The sequence below is a fragment of the Falco rusticolus genome, chromosome 7, assembly GCF_015220075.1.
Source record: "Falco rusticolus isolate bFalRus1 chromosome 7, bFalRus1.pri, whole genome shotgun sequence".
NCBI lineage: Eukaryota > Metazoa > Chordata > Aves > Falconiformes > Falconidae > Falco > Falco rusticolus.
In genome coordinates, this window is record NC_051193.1 from 39,597,497 (window position 1) to 39,624,343 (window position 26,847).

Below are 26,847 nucleotides of genomic sequence, written 5' to 3' on the forward strand. Positions count from 1 at the left end.
CCTGGCAAAATGTGCAGAATGAATTGTATTTGTATTTACTTTGTCTACGTATTTGTTTGTTTGTCACATGCTGGCAGTTTTCTACCAAACATTCACCTCAGATACTTAGCAATGTCTACAGAATTATAGCTGTGTTTTTGGGAGGGGTGGGGAACACAAAGTGATGAATCACATCTAGAAATCTGCTCTCATAAAAAAAAAAAAAAAAAAAAAGGAAAACAGGATAGGAAAGCACTAGCATTATTTATTCACTTATTATCATACAATCTGGACTAAGTCGTAGGAATAGAAATTTTTATGAGCAAGTTAAAAATAGTGAGATATAAATGGGAATAGTAACGGATAATAATAAATGGTAATTAGCAGTGTTTTTCACTGCGATATTATCTTTTATCCACAATTGTGCAGTACCTTAAAGAAAAAGGATATGAGTTCTGAACCCCTGAATATTTTATTCACACAAGTGAATGAACAGTCCATCCATAAAAAATGTGGGCATTGCTCTGAGTGAGTGCTCCCTAACATGAAATATGGGGTCCTCATTTGGCATAAAAGATGAACCCTCCAGTATTTCTCTGAGGGGTACACATTACTAACCCTTACAGGAGAGGCGAGGAATAAAAAAGGTAAATACCTTGTAGATCTGGTTCCTTTTTTTATTCTTTGTTTTAAATCAGAAGAGTATTAATTTGAACTGCTGTTTAAATTAAATCAAATGCTTCTTGAAAGCATACTAATTTTTACAAGTAGTTCATCGTTTGTGAAAGTTCATCATATTTATTTAATTCTTTTTGGTTTTAATTTGATTCACCAAACAGGTAAACTTTTACTTTTAACAATCTAAAATGACTCCAGAAAGTTCTGGGCTAGTCAGGGAACAAGGTAAGAATATAATTCACTCATTGAACAACATTGGCCAGTAAACTGTCCATTGTCTTTAAATTGTTTTGTGGGTTTTGATCATGACACAAGAGCCACAATTTCTAGTTCCAACCAGAGTAACTGATTCTGTAACACCAGACAAACTTCTGCCTTTCTCACTGTCACCTTAAATGGAGCCAGTAATAAAGATATGCCTTGCAAGAGTCATCTGTAAATTACTGTACAATTTGTTTTTAAAACTTTGCTATTAAATAATTATTCTAATTGATTAATTAGAATAAGAATTAATTGATTAGAATTATTGCATTAGTGCTACCACTGGTGGAAAATACCAGTTGGGGTCCAAACTGGTCTGATTCTTGATTTGCAAAGGTGAGGTGGCTAAAATAACCTGTTTGTTTTGCTTTTTGCTGCTTTGTCTATCAAAGTCTTAATTCAAACATTTAAGTACATACTTAAAGCCAAGCAGAATAAAAATGAAACATAAACATATGTAATTTTTAAACCCAGGTCCAGAAATAAAAGATCTTTATTGTCTATGAGAAGTAAAACTGATTTAAAATTTTTCTGACTGTTTTCATGGAACGGTGTATGAAGAATGTAATTAAAAAAAAAAAAAAAAAAAAAAGGCTTTTTCCAAAAAATTCTCAGACAATTTGTAGCATGACAAATTTGGGGTAGTTGGAATAATTATCAAACGTACAGGTATTTACTTCTACGTGAACCAAGAGATCTTTTAAAGTGAATTTCCTAAAGATTTCAGCGTTATTTTCTTACCCATTACCGGTTAGCCCTCTACTGCTGTGTCTGAGCATAAATTTAATTGTTAAAGTGAAAATTTTCTTCTAATTGCAGTTTGCAAACATACAGCAAACTGACCTTGAAATAAAGCATCAGTTCACTCTGGATAGAAACCTCAGTAGATAAGAAGTATGAGCAGCACTTTATTTGTGCTGCTAGAGTGGGAGATGACTTGGTTTGCCCACAGCAATAACAGATTTCCTCAGGTCTTTTGTCAGTGTCTTGGGGCCAAAAAGAAAAATAGCCATGTAACTCACATGGCAACTAATAAGTGGCAAGAAAAAGTTGGGGTTTGGCCCTTGACAATGAATGAAATGAGTACTTTTAGATGAACAGAGATGTGTTTCACTGTGTGCTAGGGCAAATTTCCCATTTGAATTACCTTTAGAATGTGGCTGGGGAGATCACTGAGCCAGAAGTACTGGCTTCCTCTTCCGGCAGGAAGAAGAGAACAGCTGTGATGGGTTCCAGGTTCAACATTTCTGTCTGAAACATTTATTTGCAATGCTGTTGGGAGATCCTTCTTGTGGAGGGTGAGGCGGCTGTGCCTGAGTCTCAGGCTGGATGCTTCATGGTGCACTTCCAGAGCTGGAAGGCCACTTTGTTTATCCTCCACACCACGCAGAGAAAAGAGTGACAGCAATACGCTGGGGCAGGTTCTAGCTTCTGGTGTGCTGCCACACAGGTCAGAGAGGCTCTCACGTTTCGTCCCAGTGCCATGAGGGCAGCCTGGCATGCAGGAGCCGGGGGCTTATTTGGATAGAGACCCAGCCGTCCTCCTCCTGTTACTGCCCCTCTGCAGAGGCTGTTTCTTCCCCACAGCCCGCTACTGGAGCAGAGAGCAGGCATTTGAGGGTCTTCTCACTTTGGAATGAGGAAAGGAATCAACCACAGAGCCCATAAATAGGCACAAACCTAAACTGAAATTATATTGGAGAATGAAACAAAACACTACAAGTTGACCTTTAACATCAGGGCTTGAAAGAGGATGATAATCCTTCATGCAAAACAAGAACTTGGAATAATTTTTACTCTCTCACTGGACTGCGATGCTATGAAATAAGGTCAGAGGGGAACCCAGGTGAGTAACACACTCACAGAGAAAGGAATTTTCCTTACAGTGACCACAATGAATGTATTTGCTGAACCAAATATAAGCAGCAAGCAAACACCTGGATTGCTGATGTTGAAGGAAAAGCAGAACATAACCACAAACCTCAGTTCCTTTGGTTCTAACATTCTGGAAGCAAAAATCGTTCAGTTATAATTGTCTCTTCAAAAAATTACTTTTGTTTCCAAGGCTATTTTTTGGACAATAAAATAAAATAAAATATCTGATTTACAAAAACATTTCTAACTATACTGAAAGTGCTGGTGATTCTATATATCGGCTTTGAATTTTAAATTATGTAATCTAAACAGCAGTGTCTCAAAAGTAGATTGCCCTTATTGCATAGGCATTAGTGTTTGCCATGGCTGCTAGGATGATCAGTTGTTACTGCAATTTAGAAAGCCATACAAAGAAACCGGAGAACCCTCAGCTTTTGGTTTTACAAACTTACTGTATGGCACAGACTTTTCTGAGAAACTGTATATATAATTCAGACCCTTTGTACCCATGCAGATACCCCTTGTTGGTGCAAAGAGTTCGTGATATCATGGGACCACAAACTTTTAATATATACCTGCCAAATTATTATTTGATTTCCTTTTCATGACTTCCAAAATGCAGGGAGCTTGATACTCAAATCCCATTTCTTTACTTATGCTGTATAGCATGTTGCTTTTCATTGGTCTTTAAGTCACTGGTGGAGTGAGCCTCCTTTCCATTAAAACAAAGGTTGACAAGTGAAATGGCATTGTAATGGCATATGGCTATCCAGCACTGTTAGCTGGGTGACAGATTACAGCAGGACCTGTTGCAGATGGATGTGCTGAAGAGCCCACTGAATAGGGAATGTATTTATGTTTCACAACAGATACCCTATAAACCAGAAATTGATTGCTGCCTAATGGTTAGGCTAGATTTTGAGTAGTTATTTATATGACTACCACTGATTTCATCTCGAGATCTCAAATTCCTTTCAGACTCTAACCTTCACTGCTTTCATCATTTTTGAAAACAGAATTTAGACACTGAAAAATTCTTCCCACAGTTTGAAAGACAATGTTAATGTTAGGTCCAGAACTCAAGCTTAAAAATTCACTAGGACTTCATTTAAATTGACTTCTGAATACGTATTCGGGCATGACTCAAGGTATTGAGTGTCCACACCAGGGTTATGAATTTGGAGACAGAGATGTCCAGCAGCTGCATGGGCCATTAATTAACCTAGTCTTTTTGATTGCTCTGAGGGATCTCAGGGGAGAGGGGATTATTGCACCCGCAGAGATTTGTTGCTAATTCTGTGATGTTTGATAGTTTTCTAAATTCTAAAGACACTGTCAACACTGACAACTTTTTAAATAACAGATTTCTGGAGTATAAAATAATCTATTGTTTCCACTGCAGTTTGCATCAGAAAAGAATAAACTTCAGTTTAGCTTTCTTAACTTTGCTCTGGAGCTCTCAGAGACCAAGTGAACTCTTGGAAGGGCACATTCTTCCATGAAAAAGACTTGAAAACCACATGAAAAACTCCTCAACATTTTCTTTCTTCTTTTTCATTCTGCACAATGATTTTTTTTCCCCAATATCTTGACATGTTGAGGATGGGAAATGGTTTCCTGCCTACTCTACCCACTAGTAAATGGCTCCAATGGATTTCTGGATATGGAACTGGGGTAAAAACTGCAAAATTATCAATTAGAGTGCCATTGTGAGAGATTTCCTTGTGTATTCCACTTCATTTGGCTTAATTTTATTTTTTTTCCTTATAACTGCTTCCATTTTAGGGTATCTTGAAGTATTGCAATCTTTACTGGAATCTTAATCAAATTCCATAGTTTATTTGATTTTCTACTTATATATTTGCATTTTTCTTAGAAATCTTAAGGAAACACCTATTTTCAAAACAATATTCAATGCTCATGACATGTGAGTATCACTTTTTTACGCTTCTCTCTGCATTCCTCACTCTTCTGTCACAAATGAGACAAAAAACCAACAACACATGGTGGATCTGGACACTGGATTTATTCAAGAATCAACAAGATCAGAGCTTTTACCCAACTTGATTATTTCACACACTCAGTTATACATACTCTCCCCAGCATTATGTTTGCTAAAATTTTACTTCACTTCCAGCCAGGGATCACTGCTGGCCTGGAAGAGTTGGGCAGAAGAGCATGCTGGTCAGTCCTTGTGCCTGGGAATCCATTTGTTTTCATCTCCTTGACCCCCCCAGATTTTCCTCACTTCCAGGGTTTTTCCTCCAGTCTTCTTTCTGGGCCACCTTCTTCTTCCTGAGACTACTTCTTTCCAGCAACCCTTTGTTTTGGCACCAGGTCTTCTTTCTGCAACCCAAGTCCCCCATTTTTTCTACCTATAGAGTCTATATACAGAAGCACAACAGATGAGCAGCCATCTACTTTCTAGTTGTGTTTAATTCTTCTTTATTAAGTGGAGGATTCAAGATGTACCACTTTTATTTAGTCCAGATGCTATTAAAATTTACAGTCAGCCCATACAGATTGCAGCCAGCAAGTAGCAGGTTTCTGCTTGAGAGTTCAAAAGTTCAGTTTCAGACATTCACCCACACACCCACCCATGCACCCAATTATCTGCTGCCTGTTAACATTCATAATTTAAGCTATTTTTTTCACCCGCATCCCTTTCCCCCATGCTTTTGCTGACTTTCTCTGCATTGCAATACTTAAGAATAGTGGGATTTAGAGCCATGTAGCTAAGCCTGACCTTCTGTGGTCCAGAGCATTCCCTCCACCTGCTTTCAACAGAGAAAACAGAGGATGTTCAAAACACCTTAAAAAAGCAGCATCCCCATTCAGGCAACACACAGCCAGAGGTGGGGCTGCCCCAGCCACCACAGACTTGTCTGTGGCAACACAGGTGCAAAGCATAGCCTGCAGCCCGCAGCATTGCCAGCTCCCCTGCTGCAAGTGAAGGACTTGACCCACCTTATTTTGAAACCTGGTGAGTAAATCAACCGAAATTTATTCTACAGTAAAACATGCTTGGAGGACTCATGCTAAATGGGGATTCATACCAGTGTAACTATGCACATTTACAGCCAGACACTAATTGCAGAATGGAGACCTAAGCTACATTTCAGTGATTATCACTTGAGGATATATTTGAAAATACTAATATTGCATTTGCTAACTGAAGGATCATCTGAAGAGATAAGAAAAAAAAAAAAAAAAAGCGGGGTGTGGGGGGGAAATGAGACAGATGTCTCTTTTCCTGGTCATGGTTAACTAGCGATGCTCAGGGTACAAAACAACAAAACCACACAGAGTTGTCTTTATCTGCACAGATAACTTAAGTCTGTGGTTAAAGCCCACAGGGGCTTTACTGTAAAGCTCAGTAAGAAAACATATTCATGTTTTGATGTCTAACATACTTACTAAATAACATTTTTAGAATCTTTTTTCCCTTCCTGCAATAATGTTCACAATCTTTACAAATATTCCTTTCAGTCAAAGCTGAAAAGAAGGGAAGAAAAAAATGAAATAAAGCAACACGAAGAGAAACTTAAACAGAATGGGACATAAAAATTCAGGACATCTATGTTGGATGCCATAATTTAAAAAAAAAAAATAATAATAAAAGCGTGAGGAGGGATAGAGGGATGACAAAGTGAAAAGAAAAAATGCAGCAACTCTTTTATGTGAAGATTACGTTTAAAAATAACCAACTAACAGTCTGCACTTTTCAAAAGACTGACGTCCTGAAACGCATTTAGATTGATGCAGCCTGAGCCTGAAGTTCTCTTGCTGAGTAAACAGTCAAGTGTTCTTAATAGGAATTGCAGTTTCTCGACATCTGTTGGGGAAAAGGGAATGGTGAAACAACAATTTAGATTGAGATTGGTTTTGTTAAATGCATTTAAATTCCAAGATTAGTGGTGTTCTTTCTTTTTCAATTAGCATTTACTTGCAGAAAGGTTACAGATGAAGGGGCTGAGAAAGAGTTCTTTGGGGGAGGGGGTTAGCTCCCAGGGCAGTACAGAACGCACTAAAATGTGTAACACAGACTAGCATAGGACTTTAACGTAAACTTACAACTTATGCAAAAGCCAGTGCCTTTGAAAAGCTCTATGAAGGACCAAACAAAATTAAAAAACAATAACCATGACTTCACTTTGTTAAGCTCCTAAGAACTAAGCTGGAATTCATATATGAAAAAAAAAATTATTATTGCCTTGCAAAGGAATTTTCCAGCCCATTCATCCTGCAATTCCCCATGCTGATTAGACTATGAGAGGATTGTGACTTCTTAGGGGTCACAAAAAGGTAAAAAGAAAGGAAGGCTATAAAAATGTCCTACCTGCTTTGCCACTTTTCAAAAAACAAGCTCCCTCTGAGTTTTGTCAAGCAAAGGAAGATTCTTTTAGCCCAGTGAAAGAGTTGTTGCCATTTTGGGGAAACTGCAATAATAACAAAACCTGGAATGTTCTGAACTGTCTTGCCCTGTTTCACTCTGGAACGTATGTCAGGGCTTGAGTCATCATTCCAGACTGAGGCTGCTGCAACTGCTTTGTTTTCAGTGTGAAGACAAAGTGATGAAGAATAGTCCCAAACCCATACCATGCAAAAGATCCACTCCACACTCCCCTGCCCCCAGTATTATATGTTTTTCATCATATGAATTTCAAGTAATTCCATCTTTAATTTCTGTAGAACTTGTGACTGTGCTATGTTGCTTGGCTTTTCTAAGTTTGTTATCACTGTTCTTTCAAACCTCTGGAATCTGGATGTTGTGTTTGTTTTCTTCATCTGGAGCATTTTGGGTTCTTCTTTTTCCTTTGCAAAACTTGTAAATATACATTATCCCTTAGTCACTGACAATGCACTCAGAACTGGACAAAGATTATTCAGTCTGTGCTTGAATACCTGGGAAATGTAAAAAGAAATGCAAGGCAAGATAAAACTCAACCTTTTTGGAAAACTAAAGAAAAGGAAGAACTGCATAGATGCATTTTTTTTTCTATCACTGCATATTCAAACAATGTTTTAAACACTTATTCCAAAGCATCCATAAATCAACAGAAAGAGTGTTGTTGGCTTTGCTGTTTAAGTGCAAGAAGCATCATAAGGGGCAACACACGTGTTAGCATCAATACAATGTGTTTGGTGTTCTCTCTGCTGGTAAAGCAATGTCAGCCTACAGGAGTTCTGTTTAAATCTCTCTCTGGACACTTAAAACTAGCTGAGATTGATTGCACTATTTATTGATCTCATTTATATTGTCTTGGAGTTTTCAACCTAATGCTAATCTGATGAAGTGCAGATGAAGTAGGCTGTGGTGGTTAGCACTGTGTACGTTATTGCACAGAGCCATTAAAGGACCAGTGTGAATTGAAAGTATGAACAAATGAGTGCACGGTTGGCACTGTGGAATATTTAATTCTCTAACCACAGGTAGATGTGATCACAAGAGACTTTACAAGAAACTGGGTTTGGGACTCTTGCCCTTTCAAAGGGAGAGTCCCCCACCCCATCCCTTTTCTCCTACTCAGAAACCTTCACTTTTTTCTACATCTGTCTCACCTTGTTAAAACACAGATAGTAGCAGGCACATCCTCTGCTTTCTGCTTAACACCCTGGTTTCCAGTAGGCCTCCCCATCAGATGTAAATGCCTCCAGCCTGCCACCTCCTTTCAGTATTACAGCGATGCCCACCATGTGATAGCCTGGTCACCTACGGCAAAGCCGTATGTGGGGACAGAGGCACTTTTGTTGGTGGCAGTGGAGCTATGACAGGTTACACCAGCTGAGGACCAGGCACACAGGGCAGTGTTTTGTTTTGGAAAAAACAAGTAGCTTTAAGTAAACACAACTTTTCTTACGTAGCAATCTTGAGCCACACTTCAGGATGCTTGATCTATTTCCTTATCTTACATTTCCTATCACACAAAATAAAGGTTTAGTTAGACAAATTTTAATCCTGTAGCTAGTTCTACTATTGCTAGAAGAACTATTTAATATAAATAAAGTCTGTAAGCTCATGCTTTCAGTTATTTTGTTCAATACAAATGGTCAGGTAATTTGCCAAAAATAAAACTTACAAAAAATGGAAGCTGACAAGTCCTCTGTGTTTGTTTTAAGGAGAATTACTATGTCTACTTTTTTAAAAAACAAAACCAGAAACAAACAAAACAGAACAAAACAAAATATTTTAAAAAAACAAACAAACAAACAAAAAAACCCCAACCCAACCCAAACCAAACAAACAAAAAAGAAAAATATAAGTAAGGGCTGGGCTGAACCTTCAATTTCCATCTAAAGTGAATCCAGGAGGTGCTGTGTCACAGATATACTGCTCTGACACACACTTTTCCCCAACTTTTTTCCTGTGCTCAGTGCAGGAGGTATTTACATGAGGAGCAAATCTTAATGTACCATATGTTTGTCCAGCTGTGTACATTGCAGGGAAAAGGCAATCCCTGGTTTTACTCATTTGCCTGCCGTGGAACAGAAAACAGAGGTATTTGGCCACCGTAGATTTAGTGTTTCAGCTCAGGTTAGTTCACCCACTGCTTTAAAACAGACTCTTAGGGTTTTTGGTTGAGTGAGCATGTTCAAGACACTGTCCGGTCTATGGATACATTGCATTTTATATAATGCCAAAACACGCTGTGAATGGTAAGGATCTAGACACACATTGACAGATAAATTTTAGTGTGCAGTTCTCTGTCTGGGGGGTGTTCGATAACAGCGTTGCATATTGTGCTACTTGGGAAAGAGCTGTGAGCAGCTTTGGATTTCTTCCTGTCTGGGAACTAGTTGAGTCCCAGTGATGTTCCTGTTGTTGGGGAAGGACACACTGCTGAACAAAAAGTATTCTTACCAGTAGCTGCAGGGATCAGGTCCTAATCAGCTCAGCTTTACTCATTTCAGACATACTGGGACTGCTCCCAGGAGAAGTTGCCCATGTGCAAAGATACTTAACTTTTTCTCAAGCCTGTGGCTCGACAGGATGAAACGTAAAGAACTGAAAGAGGAAAAACAATTTTCCACATAAAGGAGGAGTTGTGGCACAATGGATTGTGTTTTTTTTACACAGATTCCACTTGGTTATTTGAATTGAAAGGAAACACAGACCGAGATGCTGAAAAGAAGAGGCTGAGGAGGTAGAAAAATAAACCTGAATGAAACTGGGTCTGGAATTGGTACAAGTTGTCCCCTTTGGTTTGCTTGGGACTGAATGTATTGCATATTGAAGGCTTTAATCAAATGCTCTGGGTCATATGAATGTATTTTTAATGCTTTTATGGTGTGGCATGTTCTAAGGAAAAAGTGTCATCCCACATATATCACATTTGTCTAAATTTGCATTCTCCCAGATGGCCACATTTATTGACTTTGTGAAGTTAACTGTATCTCCCTGCTTCCAACCAATCAGGGTTTGCTGGAGGATCAAAGAGAGTGAATCCTTCATTGTTTCATCTACTGCTGAGAATGACCCAAAACCAAAATCTTTTGACACCAACGCCCCCAAATGTCAGTCCCAGATTAGCACAGAAAGTTCCTGGCCCAAATTCTATTTTCATTTTTTGCAATTTCCATGGAATTAAAAAATATTTTACCTGTAAACATGAGCCCTTCTCTTGCTATCATGTTATTTACAACCTCCAATATTAATCACATTTAGAGGTTAAAAAAAGCCCATTTCACACCTACTGAACAAACTAACTTTCCAGCTATTATTCCAAATATACTCATTTATGCTTATGTGACCCAGAACTCAAGAAAAGTACTCAATTCCTTGCATTCCTAGGAACTGAACTTTAAATAACTTGCAGGGGAGTAATTTTTTTCTGGTCCTTCTAAAACTGCTCTTTGCAGCTATCAATCTTTATTAATTAAAAATTCACAAAATTAAATCAAATTCCTTTCTTTTCAATCAAGCTAAAGGAAAATGAACAACAAAATGCCCACAGTCCAGGTAGCTGCCAATTCCTTTTCTAGTAAGTGTTTAATTACTGATTTTTTTTTAAGTCCTAGTGTAATATTATGGGAATTTAATCATCATTTCTATTAGTACAACTGCTTGAGAGAGTCTTGAAGACATTTCCTTTCACTTTAGTTTGCCCTGTGGATAAGTAGAGCACTTTGGTTCTGTATTGATTTGTCCTTTACTGCAGTGATCACCTTTCATTTTCAAGCATTCACCTTCCATTCATGAGCATTAAATCCCTATTTAAAAGAAATAATAGAACTGGAATGGTGGCTCAATAGGGCAATGATCAGTGGAAGAACCCAGATGACTTTATCTGGGTCAGAACTTTATTTTATTAAGTTGAATACTGATTTCTTGCTTTCCCCTTCTCTGTGTCTCAGGCCTTCCCTCTCCCTAAGGATGTGGAGACCAGCTGCCTTGAGATAAGAGAAAAGGAAGGGAAAGAAAGTGCATTTATAAAGGACACTGGTCTACACGTGCAGTTTGCAGCATATAAAAGCCCCCTGTGTGTGAATATGGGCTAACACATCAGCACATGTCTGTTTTGAAATGAAGAGCAGCAGGTACATTTTGACACAAATTCAAATCAAACGTGTGCCTTTGATATCATACTGGCAAAACTCGATCATATGCTTTGCTAATCGAGTGTGCCGAGTCTCCTATGCTTATGTTTTTTGGAATTAAATTGCATGACTGTGCTTTGCTCTGTAAAATGTGTAAATGTGTAAATTATGTCAGGACAGATTGCAAATGCCAGTTGAAGAAATAAAAAATATGCTGCACTCATTGTAAAGAGTGCAGGGGTGTGGCCTGGGAGATGGTGAGAAGGGGTTAATGCCTCCTAGCAAAATTCCTGGAAGAAACAGATTGATTTATTAACTGTTATTTGTATTAGTAGTATTACACAGCTCGTTGAAGAAACACCAGAAAACCCAGAAAAACCCATTCAGGACTTAGAGCTGGCAAGACTACTCTAGCAATAAATGTAGAGCCATGGCTTCTACCTGGAGGAGTATGTTGCACTATGGTCAAGACGAAATAAGTGACTGTAGTGAGAGAAGGCAGAGTATCTTAGTACAATGGCATGGACTTATATGTCGGCCCTGTTTCAAGAAAGCACTTAAATAGGAACTTAAGACCAATCCCTTTAAGAAAGCACTTAAGCAGAAGCTTACTCACAGTAATGAACTGCAAAGTGCCCTTGAAATAAGGCCAATATATACAGCTTGCTTGATACTTTATATTTACATATATGGAATTATTTGATCATCCTTTAATGTATTTTAATTATATTTTAATTATCAATTAAGTTACAATTCCCTCTGCTCCCTTATTACTTATCTCTATTCCACATTCTTTCTCCCTTGCAAAAGTGACTTGGGATTACTGTCCAGAGACTCCCCTATTCTAGTAACCTATCCTATTTAAAAGGAGCCCTAAAAACTGAGGACTGTATTTGAAATCAAGGCACATGAAGATCTCAGCAGATTGCTTCCTTTTTCAAAGTTTGATCTTTCTCATTTTAGAGAGTCAACAAATTCCTGTTCTCATTGAAATCAGGATCAGCAAGAATTTATCCCTGAGTTCAGCTATATTAGCATACATCCCACTGTGCAATGGAATTGTCACCCAGGAGTGATCTTGCACCTCAGACAAGATTCATTTAAATAGGTATCAGATGACTGTGCTGAAGCAGATATGAGTTGATAGTGAGATCAATTTAAACATATGTCATTCAGAGGACTGGGAATAAATACACTGATTTTACAAACTCTCTTTTTTAGCCCCAGCTATTTGTTTAAGTGGGTCATGTTTAACCTATGGAGTTATATAATCATTTATGTGGCTTTATTACTGAATGTTTAATATTTTATCTCAAACATATTTTGTAGTGATGTTTGAACTTTTTGCTTTGATGGCCTGAATTTCAGAACTGTACCTTTTCAAGAAGGGGGAAAATACTTTAAAACCGATGTGAAAAAAGTATTCCACGGAAAGGCTATTTGCTATAAATAACTTCCAACTAGATGCAACTTGGTATTACCAAATTTCTAGAAATCTCAGATTAAAGTTTCTCAGGGTTTATTTTTCAAGCAAGGATCTGTAAATCTCGTATGTGATAATTTTCCTTCCCCCAGGAGCAGGGCAGACTTACTGCTTTACAGCAAGCTTCCCAGTTGGTATGAAACTGCTCAACATCAGTATTCACATGGTCGCGGGTCCATTTCAGCATCTAGACATACGACTTAGTGGTGCTTCATTTGAGAACTGGGATTCACACCATATTTGTACTTATTTGTATAGTACCCAGTAACCTAGAATACTTAATGAATTTTAAGCTTTGAAGGTTGTGGATAATATATGCAGATTACAATTATATAGTGTAAAAAGTTCCCAAGAACTTTCTCTCTACAGCATTAAAAGCGTGGGTATCACCTGTGATTTTCCACAGTCTTGAAACATAAGACATTTTCATAAATTTCATGCAGAAAAAACAGAGAGAAAGAAAATATGAACAGTCGCCGTAAGAAAATCTAAATATCTTCAATGTCTCAGAGCATCTCAGAGGAGAGTGCTGCAGCTATTGAAACAGATTAGAACTGAACAATTGTCACTAAATTTGCAGTAACCTATGGAGAGCATGATCAGCCTACAACTTCAGGGGCAAAAGAGGTTTCCTCCTCTTCCTGCATGTAGTTTACCATCTATCCAACGGTCTGACTACTTAAAGACCAGCTGCTCTTTCCCACCCACTTAATAGGAGGAATGAAGGACGCTATTAGATTCAGTAAAGGTAACCTGGCCCTATAGCAGTATACCAGACTGCTACGTATATTTCATCTTTTACCTTCAACTAGGTATTGTAACAATCAAGGTGACTACCTTTCTGAAAATAATGATTATATGAAAAATATTTCATCACACATTTTACAATGTCAGGTGCTTCCCTTTAACCTCTAGAATCTGATTTACACTGGCTTTGGTGATTACACCTATGCCTATGCCAAAACCTCTTCTATCATTACAAAAGGCTATTTTGTTTGACTTTATGAAATAAACCTGCTCTGTGGTGCTCGTTTCAGTGGGATTCATCAATTAGCTGTGGAGTTTGCTTCATTTTTAAAAAGGAATTGGTTGAAAGTGCTGGGAAGAGTCTACATGGTAGTAATCTGGGAGACTATAATATAAGAAATGTATTTACAAAGCATGTCTACTTAGGAAACACATATTCTGGAACCGAACATTTGAGTAAGTTGAGAAGGCTCTGTGTCTTTATAGGCAAGCAAAAACGATTGAAGGAGAGAATTTCAGATATAAAAAGAATGGAATTTCTTTTTTGGGAAAGAGTCTGATTTTTTTTTTAAACTGGATATCCTTCAAATTGCAAAATCCTGAAGACTTCAAAATTTTCTGAGAATAAAAATTCTCAGGAGGAAGAATTATGTCAGCTTGGTCAAATCACTTATTTTTTATATTTTGATATTATAATTATATGATGGATTGTGACAGAAAATCAAAAATGTTTTCTGAAATGCCACTTCAAAGAACAGAAATGTTTTGCTCAGAGAACACTGTTCTTTGTTGGGATTCTCACCCTTTTATTTTCATGTATGTCCACATGCTTGTATAATCACCTTCTTTCACAAAGCTTTTTATTTCAAGTGAGCTGCTGGTTCCAAAGGAAAATAATATTGTTTCTTATACCTATGCTACCATGAATCACATCTTCTAGATTTTTCTGCTGAATTCTGCTTTTGAAAATCTGACTTTTGTCTTTGATGTTTAGCTGGTCCCATTAGAATATTTGACCCTTCAGTCATAGTTCAGGCACCATCCCTCTCCTCGCAAACTGCCATTCCAAATTGCTTGGACTAATATAATTTATTGTTCTATTATTATTAACTAGGAATATCTACAGTGTTTTGCCCCTTGATGAAAGTCATTAATTTCTGTTGGCAGCCTTCAGGCAGCCCTGAAGATGGAGAGTGAGAATTTTTTACTCTTCTTAACTATAATGCTACAGTTGTGCTTTAAAGAGAACTTGGTTCTGTTTGTATGATCTTTGCTGAAAGGGACTATATGGAGCTCTGGGACTTCACACACACATGTCCATAACCCCCCCTATGGAAGCTGAAACATGACACTTCCTTTGTAAAGGATCCAAGAGTCCTGCCTCTAATCCATAGATATCATGTGTATGTAATCAACTTTTATTGGGTTTGTGAGGATGAAGCTTCCTCTTCCAATGTGAGCGCAATACAAACTTTGACAGTGTCATTGATGAAGAACTACATGGCTCAGATGAATAAGGGAAGATTATACAAAGCCTTTCTCCTGGTGCTTTCCGTGATATTTGTGTAGTCTTGCTATGGCAGCCTTGTTATGTCAGACCCTCAAATGCAAACTGCTTGGAAAAAGAGAGAAAGCTAGTGCTGTCAAAAAATCACACCACAGCTGAAAAAGTTGAGGGTTTCCTAAATATCTTTTTCTCCTGCTAATGCTAGAAACCTTTTGGGTCATGATAGTGAGCCTAATGAAGGCAATGGCAAAGAGCCAAATGATTGCAGTGGCACTAAATCAAGTCATTGCTGGGCAAATTTTGAGGTTTGGTGTTTTGAAACCTTGATGGTTTTTGTTCAGAAACTCAGGTCATTATCTGAAGCCCAGCAGAAACCCAGTTTGGAAATTCAAGTGGCTTTGGGGGCTCTTTTCACCATAACACATGCAATCCATCCTTTCAAACTCGGAGGCAGAACTATAAATATTACAAAAGGACACCAGGATTTTTTGGAAGCAAGCGTTCTGTGTGGGTATTAATTCATTCAAATCTCCAAATAAAAATACCAGGCACTGGATACTGTTCTCAGCAAATGGCTGTCTGAATCATAAGCCAATAAAAAATACAGCAAAGAATCACTTCTGCTTTCCGACACAGCATACCATTTTCCTTTCACAATCACTAGGATTTTACAGCTGTTCTTACTAAATACCAACCACATTCAGGTGAAAAAAGTATCCTTAATAGTACTCTCATCTCCTCTGAAAAGTAATAATAAAGGTAATGAGTTTCACATAAGCAATTATGCAAAAGTAAATTTTTAAAAAATAGTGGGTTTGCTCAGGTCTTTCTAAGTTATACTGTCTTGCTTTTATTCACAAATTTTTGCATTCTAACAATCACAGATTTCTTGAGCAATGGCTTCAGCAGTGCATTTAATGCACTTAATAAGCTTGGGTTCACCAGTGCACAAAGCTGGATGTTAATTCACAGGTTTTTAGTGAATATTTTTTTTAAAATTTGTGCTTAATCTTGAAATTTTTTTTGTGGAAATATTAGTTTATGAATAATTGGATAACTACAGAGATAGTTGTAAGTCCCTGTCATGAATATATATTTTTTTCTCTTCTGTTTTCTTTTCCTTCCACCCTTAACCAAAATCGCTGAAGAAGAAAAATAGCAAACCCAAATGAATCTTGGTTCTAGAAATTATATCTCAAGCTATACATTTTAACATTGGGGGTTTTTTTGTCTTTTAAATAAAATAAAATAAGTAAGAAAGTTACTTTCTTGTGAAATTATAGAATCATAGATTAATTTAGATTGTAAATGACATTTGAAAGTTGTTCGACTGCCAGCACTGATCAGGGCCAACCTCCAAGTTAGACCAGGTTTTTCAGGATCTTTTCCGGGAAAGTGTGAAAATTCCCAAGGATGGAAACCCCACAGCCTCTATCAGACACTTTTCCAGTGCTTAACCACTTTCCTTGTGAAAACTTTTTTTTAATTGAATTTTCCCTTCCTGTAAGTTGTGACCTCTCATATATATGTCTCTCATCCTTTTGCTGTAACTCTCCGAGAAAAGTTTGACACTTCTCCATCACGTCCCTTCAGCTGCAGCTGAGCTGCATGTGTGCTCTAGCTGGATTCCCTCTTTAGCCTTTTCTTCTCCAGGTTAAACAAACAAAGTTCAATCAGCCTCTCTTCATACATTTTCAGCCCCGTTCCCTTAATCAGCTGAGTGACCCTCCACAGGTCTCCCTCCAACTTGTCAGTCTGTCTCTTGTGCTGGATCCCCAAAAGACAGACTCTGTCCCAGGTGTGACCTCCCAGGTACCCAACAGAGGGGAATAATTAATTCCACAGACCTGCTGGCTGCATTTTGCTCGCACAGTCTGTGGCTGGTGTTCTCTGCGGCGAGGGCATCCTGCTGACTCGTGTTCAGCTTGTCATCCACCAAGACACACACATCCATTTTGGAAGACCTGCTTCCTACTCAGTCAATTCTGCACTCCAGCCTGGAGTTATTTTCAACTAGGTGTAGGACTTTACCTATATATTTATTAAATGTCATGGTATTCCTGACAACTCTATCTAATTTAAGATCCTTCTGAATGGCAGTGAGACCATTCACCATATCAAGTGGCCCCCCAGTTTTGTGTCATCGTGACCTCGATGAGGGTGGGCTTTATCCTACCATCCTAGTTGTTCACTGTCCCCAGAACCGACTGCTGAGGAGCTAGCTACAGACTTCGAACCGTTGATTACTATCCTTTATGTCTGATGACCCATTCAGTTTTCTCCCGCCTACCCTGTTCAGATAGCCCCTATTTGGATACAAGGATGCCATGGGAGACTGTCTTTAAAACTTTTCTGAAGCCAAGGTGAATGACATACACTGCTTTCCTTTCACCCACAGAGCCACTGGTCACTTTGTTATAGCCAGGTTCTTTGGACACAACTTGCCTGTGATAAGCCCATGCTGGCTGTTCCAAATGCTTGTTTTTCATGTACCTAAAAATGTCTTCCATGAGGATTTGCTTCATAGTCTTACCTAGGACTGAATTGAAGCTGATCAGCCTGTAGGTCCACAGATTCTTTCCCTTACCTTTTTTTGAAGATGGGCATGACATTTGGCATTTTCCAGTCATCAGGGACCTCCCTACATTGTCACAACCTCTAAAAGATGATAGGGTAGCCTCAAAGTAACATTGGCCATATTTTATTTAGCTGAGAAATTTTTGAGTGTAACATTTTTGAATGCCTCTGCAGACAGTGGCAAACAGATTTGTCCCTCAGCTGTACTGCACACTGCAATAGTAACTGCTCTGAGGATGCAACAGGGGTACAGCACATGCAGATGCAATGAAGCCAGGAAGGTCTCAGTATCTGCTGAAAGGCTGCACTGTTCAGGGTCTTATTTTTCATGGGCAAATAAAAAACCAACCATATCTGAACAAGATTAGAAGTCTGTCTGTTAACATCTGACAAAAAGAAAAACAAGAAAAACCCAACAATCGTTCCAGAAACAGAGACTCATTTTTAATTACTTGTTTTCTAACCTTCACCACCCAGTAAGGAGAGATCTTATTTATAAAACAGTTTTTTGACATCCAATAAGACTTTTTTTAGCCACATGTCATCTAAGGGGGAAGGACAAAAAAGTGCTAAAAACGTACCTTCTAAGATGAAGGCTTAATATGTTTCCCTTTTGCAACTCTGTCTTGACTGAACATACAAGCACAAGTCACCATTGTAATTACCATACATCTTGAACTGCCTGTTTCAAAATTGTTAATATACATTGGTTGCTCTGGCTATCCTTTTACTTTTTTTTTAATTGTTGCATCTAACTCTCATTTTGATAGACCATAATAATTTTTTCTCTCGTGAAAATTCTCAAGAGACTTCTTGCTGAACCCTTTTCACATTACTTACTATTCAAAAGTTGTTACAGATGTCACTCAGAACACTCTCATTTTGATCAGTTTCTAGATTTCTCATCCTCTGATCAACAGATGCAGAAAAACAGTGAAGCTAACTTATCTCCAATATAATCTCTATAACCAGAGGAGAGGCACTCACTTAACATTGTCATAACTGACTAATGATACTGAGCGCCTTTGATACTGTCCTTTGGTAGTATCTTATAGCAAGTGCAGAAATACAGAACCTTCTATAACAAGTTACTGTTGAGAGTATAAAGCTGATAGGATTTAAATGATTTTGGCTGATTTTCACTGCTGAGACCAAGGGCTTTCTGCCCCTAACCAGGCTCCCCAGCTCAAAATGGCACTAAACTGTGGTCATAAATGATTGAGGCAGTGTGAGTGGCAGCTAGAAGCTGCAACAGTTTGAAACATTTAGATTTAAATGAATAGATGAACAAAATAAAGGGAAATTTAAAAGGGTTATCTAATGACTATACCTCTGGGTAAATGCTTTTGTGAGTGCATTCCTTCAGTTGTACTTTCACACAGCCAAGCAAATGAAAAATTATTCTACTTTGCAATAGTGTAAAGAGCAACAGACAGATTAATAAACATATATACTGCAATCTGCTACTAGGGTGGATTTTCTAATTATGGCAAGAAAACCAGCCAACATAAAAGGCAAAGAATTTAAAAGTTTTAACTTGTTTTCCACCACTTCTTTTGTTATTTTTCTTTTTGCAGTTCATTCAGCTCTGCCATTAAGATTACACTAGTCACCTCCTTGTTATTCATGTTTGAGTTTTTTGCCACTACAACAATGCTATGCTTCAGTGTAAAAAATGAACTGGATAATGTATTTAAAAAAGCAAAACCTTGGATTTTTTTTTTTTAAATTAATTAGAAGTTCTTTCTCTGTATACATTTAATCCATTTTGGTTTACACTTCAAAAAGACTAAATTCCTGCTCTAAGAAGGGGAACAACACCCGGGTCAATATCTAAAAGACTATGAAAATCTACAGAAGCCATTTCACTAATATTCATTAATGGACAACTGCAGAAGGGCACAGGGAAATATCCTTGCCCTGAGTTGAGATGTAGAAACAACAACTGGCACCAGCATCTAATTCATTTGGGACTGAAAGCTTCCATCTGAGAGTCTTATAATCTCTTTCCAAGGAGTAAAATCCTTTTTACATAGGCTTAACATCATAGTTCATGAATTGCCTCAGCAGTCTTATTAAACTGGATGTTTTTTTCCCTTGTCCAGACCTAAATTGCAGGTTTCACATTATCTGACAATATTAATGACTCAGTATTATTAATTGTATATTTCTCACATTATTGAAAAAAATAAACAAACGACACACCTTGCTTCAACAATTTTTCATTGCCATCAGATACCAAGCGGCCTTAGCACTGCCAACTTGATCAGCATAGATTATTAATTACGATACTGCTGGTACAGTTCAATTTAATCAGAAAAGAACATCAAGGAGTCCAAGAAGTAGGGTATATAATGCAATTTATCTTTGCCTTGTACTGATAGGATAACAATGATTTGCAAATTGCTTCAGCTACAAATACACAATTAAAAAGAGATAAATATCAAAAGATATGCCACATTTTAAACTCAAAGCCAAAAGTGCAGGTCTTAATCCTAGTAGTCAGTTTTAAAATCATGAGTTAATTCTTCCCTTGATGTGCACGCTTAACTCCCATTAAAATTAATGGGGGTTACACATGCTCATCGAGGAAGAAATAGACCCCATAGTGTGTATATTCTTCAAATAATAAGGATTTGGTAATTACTATATTATTTGTTCATTAATTTTCAATTTATCTTGTAAATGTGCACTCTTTGTGATCTTAGGTCCAATTATATACAGTAATTTGTGGGAAAAGGTCTAGTGGAGCATTATCCTCTTAAAGGACATGTGGTTTTACAGCACATATTGACAGTGCTCTAATTCTCAAACTTTATCACTTGCAGAATACACCAAAACAAGGGAATTTGACTCATAGCAGCCAAATTATCCTCCTCAATGTGGCCCAAGGTCATTTGAAATCACTGTGTATATTCCATTGACTTCAACCAGTTTTGGAAAGACCATTTTCCTTTAATTAGTCATTGCCCAAGTGCAAGATTTTTAGAGTGGCTGATGATATTCAGGTGCCTCAGTTCTGGATGCTCAAGCTGAAGGTTGTTTATGGAGACTGTTTTTCAGAAGGCAAGAACTAAGCAGTTTCTGAAATATATGTTTGGTTTCTTTTCTTTTTTTCTTTCAGAATATGGCAGAGAACTGAGGTGATTTGGATTAGTTGACAACCTTAAAAAAATAGACGTGCTGCTCCCCAAAAGGCAACTCTTCATCAGTTTGTGGCATAAGGACATTGGACCTTCTAGCATTTCCTGAATGACAAAATACACATTGTTCTGGGGCAGAGACACATGTACCTGTACTCTCATCCAATCCATAAATTTAAATGTAAATGGTAAGGAATTATCCATAAATAATTAGTGTACATTATGAACCTATACAAAAACCTTAATTATAAGTAATGGAATTTGTAGTTTGAATGGATTTAACACAGTTTATCCCAAACTACCAGCTGAATAGTTCAGAATATTCCGACTTTTACTAACACTCAGTCCTACTTTAACAGACAAGACAGATACCTATGAACCTGTCAATTTAGCAGACAGAACCTGGCCCAAAAACCACAACAGAATTTTGACCTACAAGCCAGTGCAGAAGGAATGAATGCAAAGAGATTCCCTGATCCCATAAAAAACTAGAAGATCCTGCAGCACAATCTACAGGCAACAAACATCAATATATTAGAGACATAGGGGAGAACTAAACTCTACAGCCCCAAACCTCCTCCTTTTTAACAGATAAGACTCTTATCTTACCTGATAAATTGGAGCATTTTCTCCATTATTAATGTGGCTTGAATTTTTTTAAAAAACAATCTCAAATTTCCTACAACCTGATTTCTCATTGCCATGTGTTTGAATGCTTAAGGATGGTCATGCAGCTACTGAATGCATTCTCTTTAGGAGTCTTTAGGTCTTTTCAAGATGCAGTCTTCCCTCTCTTGAAAAATCCTTTCCTAGTTCTCTTACCCATTTTTTCTATTTTAGCTACTTCCCAAATAAAGCTCCTAGTACTTATATTCTCCTCCCACTCCCCTGTTTTCTGGAACTGTGCCCTCCCCACTCCCTTTTTAACATAAAATAGATCCTCAGTGCCTGATTTTAGACTTCTTCAGTACAAATGAAGTACATGGACTTATCTGGTAAGGGAGTATTTCCTTTATGCACACCAAAGCAAATTCATGTTTGTTGGTTCACCTAGATGTGCCTGTGCCATTCCTACATGCTGCATTACCGATGTGGATGACTGTCGTGTGAGTTGGTTTATGTTTCAGTGAGGTAGCACAGATCCTATAAGCTAGCCTTCATACTGGGTAACTAGCAACAAGTGACTGTGCAAAAGTCACAAAAGTGTAAAACTCTTACGATCTATAGCCAGTGTGACCCAAGGAGAATCCCATGAAAGGTATGACGTGCTCTGGCAAATGTTTTCTACTTGCCAGTGTAACTTCAAGGAAGAGGCTGATGATTAAGTTCCATGAAAGCTGAATTCATGAGATGGCTGCCTTGTGACTAGCCATCAGGAAGTCAGGAGAAATTCAAGCTGACTTGAGCAGATATTTAAGGGCAAGGAGGAAGAATATGTAGTACCCAGTGTGGAAAGAGAACTATCAATGACATTCATTTTACCTAAAGTTTTTAATGCACAAGTAGCACAAAATAATTCCTACTTAAAAAAAAAAAAAAAAGGAATTACAATTCAGGGAAGGGTTAAGGGTTAATTAAAGACCTTGGAGATTGGCTAAGCCTACCAGAATGACAGGACAGGAATGCAACACTGAAGCAACAGAATTTGTTCTGAGTAACTTCCAAGATCCTTTCAGATCAGCTGAGATTTACATCCCAGAGCCTTACAGGTTTGGAGATTTGGTAACAATTAGAACTCATTGGAAATGGTAATATTTTGTGATACAAAGTAATTTCTCGATTATACTTTTATATGACATTTAATTTCCCTAAATATGCCATGTTTTAACCAATTTTCTATAAAGCTTGAAATATTTACTTTTGGAGGAGGGAGTAATTTTGTAACTTGTCTTTTCACCTATCATGCTAATAAAAATTAGCAAATTTAAAAAGAAAATATATCTTTGTAAACAGAGAGGATATATTCCAACTCTGTGACGATTTTTTGTTGATAGAAATTTAGAAATTTTGTATGGCTGTCTTGATTTTTTAGTATTTTTAGTATGTCATAACTGGAAACACCACCAGACAAATTAATGAAGGTGTCTAGCAATAAGACAATCTTACAGAGATTATCTGTTTACAAAGTGTTTGCGCTTGAAAAAGCTACAGCCTGCAACTACCTGATTGCACAACAAGGAGACAGGCACCAAGTGGATCTGTAAATATCTCGTATTCCACATGCTTTGTATTTTCTAAAGGGTAACTTAGACCCTTCCCCTCTTTGCATGCTTCCTTTTTCAACTTCATTTCTTTAATACCCAATCAGGCACTGTGGAAGAGAGCGGGAGCGTGTCCCTGTGTGACCTTCGCCAGGCAGTATGGTACCTAAAAGCTCAGCACTGCAGTGGTTGGTATTGCAGCTTGCAGCCCCCTTGTCTCGTACTACAGCTCTCCATACCCTCACATACACATTTGTGAATCAAGGCCCATTATAGTGGTCTTGTGAGAAATTACTTGACAGGTCTCAGTCTAATTCAGAGTAGACACGTTCACGTAATCCAACCCAGCACCCCAACAGGCGTTGTTTAACACCCCCATGGCCTTTTTTAAAGAGGGGACCAAATGTTCTGCACAACAGTCAGGGTATACATCGGACAGGATGGATCTTGCTGGTTGGGGGTTGTAGTTCTTTTAACACAGATGCTAACTTTATTTTGCTACTGTTACATACTGCAGTGTATCTCAGATAGCTCTTTAAAAACTAGGTATTTTCATTCTGAGGCAACAGAGAGCTTCATTTGTCTGCTCTATAGATACAGACATTCATTATCCCCACAAGCAGCCTACCTGGCTTTTAAAGACAGCAGTCCAAGGAACAGTTTACAGGTTGATTAAAGTTACAAAGTCAGAGCAAATGCATGGCAATGATCTAGGTTTTCAGGCCCAAAAAGGGACATTTAGACAATTCTGACACCAGCATTTCCCTTTGATCTGTATCTACAATGTATCTCTGCAGAAAAGTTCTGCAGGTACAGTGTATGCTGGGGAAGCTGAATGTAGGTCAATGAGATGCACTCTGCTTTTTTAAATAAAATCTTTCTGCAGAAATTGCATGATTTCCTGTTATGACTGTAGACTTCACAAAGAGTATCATACATTAGTTTTTAAAAAATGCTTTTCTACTTGTGCAAAAATCCCTCATTTTGTTCAGGGTGTACAAATACACACAGACACACACAAGTTTCTACATATATATATACCTATTTATGAATAATTTCTTTTCATGTATTTTCCATCTCTAATTTGTGGCTGACATGGCAGACCACAGAATTTCAAGATGCCTATTCTTGAGCAGTAAATGTTGTTAGCCAAAAAGGTTAGACGAAGGGCTCAATCCAGAGAAGACCTGCATACCTAAATCTTGTCTAACTTCAGCTTTTGATCTCCAAATCCCTAGCTCACTACCACCTAAGCTCAGCAAAACTAAAGCCCATAAGTGCCTAGTTTAAGCCACAAGAGTTATCTGGGTCCCCGGTTTCTGTGACCTGACGTAAATCTGTTAAGTGAGAACACTGATGTAAGAGCAGGGCTGTCAGGGCTTCCCGGGAGCACAGCAGGCACTGGCAAAGAGCATAGCAGGTCTCCAACACAGTGACCTGGCTCTGGAAGTACTTGGCCCTCCCACCAACTAGCCAAAGACCTCGCCATAGGGAGAAAGCCCAGGAGGCCATTATACTGGCAGTGCGGAGGAACTGCCTACCCACCTCATTCAGGGCAGCATTTCCCCAGAATAACTTTCCTTTGTACATTTGCAGCCCTTTGGATTTCTCTAAATGCACTTACTGCATCAAGCCTCGACCAGAAAACAGCTGAAAGAAAGTGAGGTGGGTCGGAGAGAGCAACTGAGCCGGGAGGAGCCAGTGTCACTGCAGCTTCCACAGCCAAGTGAATGTTTAGGCAATTGCCTGATTCAGAACCTGTAGGAATGTGAAACTCACGCTGCAAAATAAGTATTTTTCTGATGCAAGCTTCATATTATTAACTGTGATTGGACAAAGGATTTGGGATTTTAGATGAAGAGGGTTTTGAGAATGAAAATTCTCAAAAATTCTCACAGGAAAGCGCACGTGGGAAAATGCACTCTATGCCAGACCTTCTCCTGGATTTTACAATGTGATAAATGCAGTAAGTTTGGGGCAGGGGAAAAAAATCCACAAATAACCAAACAGATGAAAAATAAAATAAAGACTAAATACCTTAGTGAAATTTGTATGTAATCCCATGCCACCAACATCCTGATTTCTGCTTCAGCTACAGAGGAGGCGAGGGGCATCCTCACGCAGCTGGAGATATTTCTTCTCTGAGCTCCTAAAAACAGGGTGCTGGGGGTCGGTACTGGTTGGAATTATTTCTATTATGTTCCCCTGCGCTTTGGAGACTCGTGTTTCACAGGTTGTGAGCTGGGTGCGCGTTGGTACTGTGTTAGGCCACAGTGCTCCTGGAAAAGTACCTGGCAAGCACAGGCTCAGTCCGAAGTTAATGGAGTTTTGCCATTGCTTAGGCTGAAGCCTGTTTCCAACTCTGGTGTCAAAGAGGCTCTTCCCCCGCCTTCCCCCCTTCCTCCAGTTATGCTGCACGCACCGGCTGCGTGCTTAGTTTATCCCATGCCTATCACAAATATAGCAATGCAGACCTTGTTACCAGAAAGCTCAATTATTGTAATACCCTCTTCGCAGAGCTTAGAGCCAGGCTGCTCAGCCCTGCTCGCTGCTCGCTCCGAGCGCGGCAGCACGTGTGCTCAGCCCTGTGAGCCAGCAGGAACGCATTACACCACGCTGCATTCTTCACACTGCCTGCCTCCGAAGTGGCAGATTGATTTTAAGTTGGCCCTTTCGGATTTTAAAGCCTTAAATAATGCAGGCTCTGGCTATGACTGATCCCCTTCTCTCTGAGCCCTGTCCTAATGGGGAGCTGCGTTCCCACACCACCTGCTTTTCCTGGAACCCTACTGTCACATCGCAGATCTGCACCAGATTTTGACTTTTCTGCGCTGAACTGCACGACGTATCTCACCCCCTGTACCGTTTTTTTCCCATCAACCCTTTCCAATTATATACCACACTCAACCCAACGTTAGCGGAACCTCACAAAACGATCGCTGCCATCTCACAAATAGAGACCAGCCAGGTTTTTGAGGGAGGTGGCATTAGAGAGAGTTAGCCCACGTGGCTTTACGGTACCAGGTACTCGCTTTTTTCTCCCTGCAGCCAGAGAGGAGGCTTAGCCCTCTCATTAGACCTGAGGTAAGCTGGGTTTCATTTACCACAGGTTAAGAGCAGGCAAATAGGAAGTTAGAGAAGAGCAGCTGACTTTGTTAATCTATACTCTTAATTTAACTTGCGGTAACTTGTTTGTGCAGCCATACCCTTGGGTGACTCTGGCCACTGTACTTCATTACTCTGTGCCTCTTCCTCCTTCCTCTGCCTAATGGGGCTAATGATGCTTCCTTTGTTAGGCACTTGCAAATCTAGGCATAAGAAATGGAAGTTTCAGAAGAGATATTATAAATTATTATTTATAAGCCTGTCTGTGCTCTAATTGTCCCGCCATCTTTCAGTGCAGCACGCACTCCCTGTGATTTTATTGCAGCTGTATTCTCTTCTAGCAATTAATATAGTTATTGGCCCCACGGTAATCACTTTTTCTACCCCATCCCTTTTTTCACTTTAAGATATGCATTTGTTTGTTTTGAATTCTAACATGGTATGTGCTGTTTACATAACTTTGTTGTTAGTATATTTAATCTATTTTAATTACCATTTACACTGGCATATGTGCCGGGATTTTAATTAATAGGGCTATTAATAATAACAATACACTGGTTTTCTCTTAATTTTAAAACGTGATAGAAACATTACAAAACATGGACGCCTAAGGTTAGATAATTAACCCAAACTCAAGTTCTGGGGCAGTGAAATTCAAACTGCTTTTTATGAATTCCACCTTGGGATTTAAGGTTTAAACTCTAGGAACCCATGTTCGAAAATCTGGCTTTGATGTATGAACGTGTTTTTTTA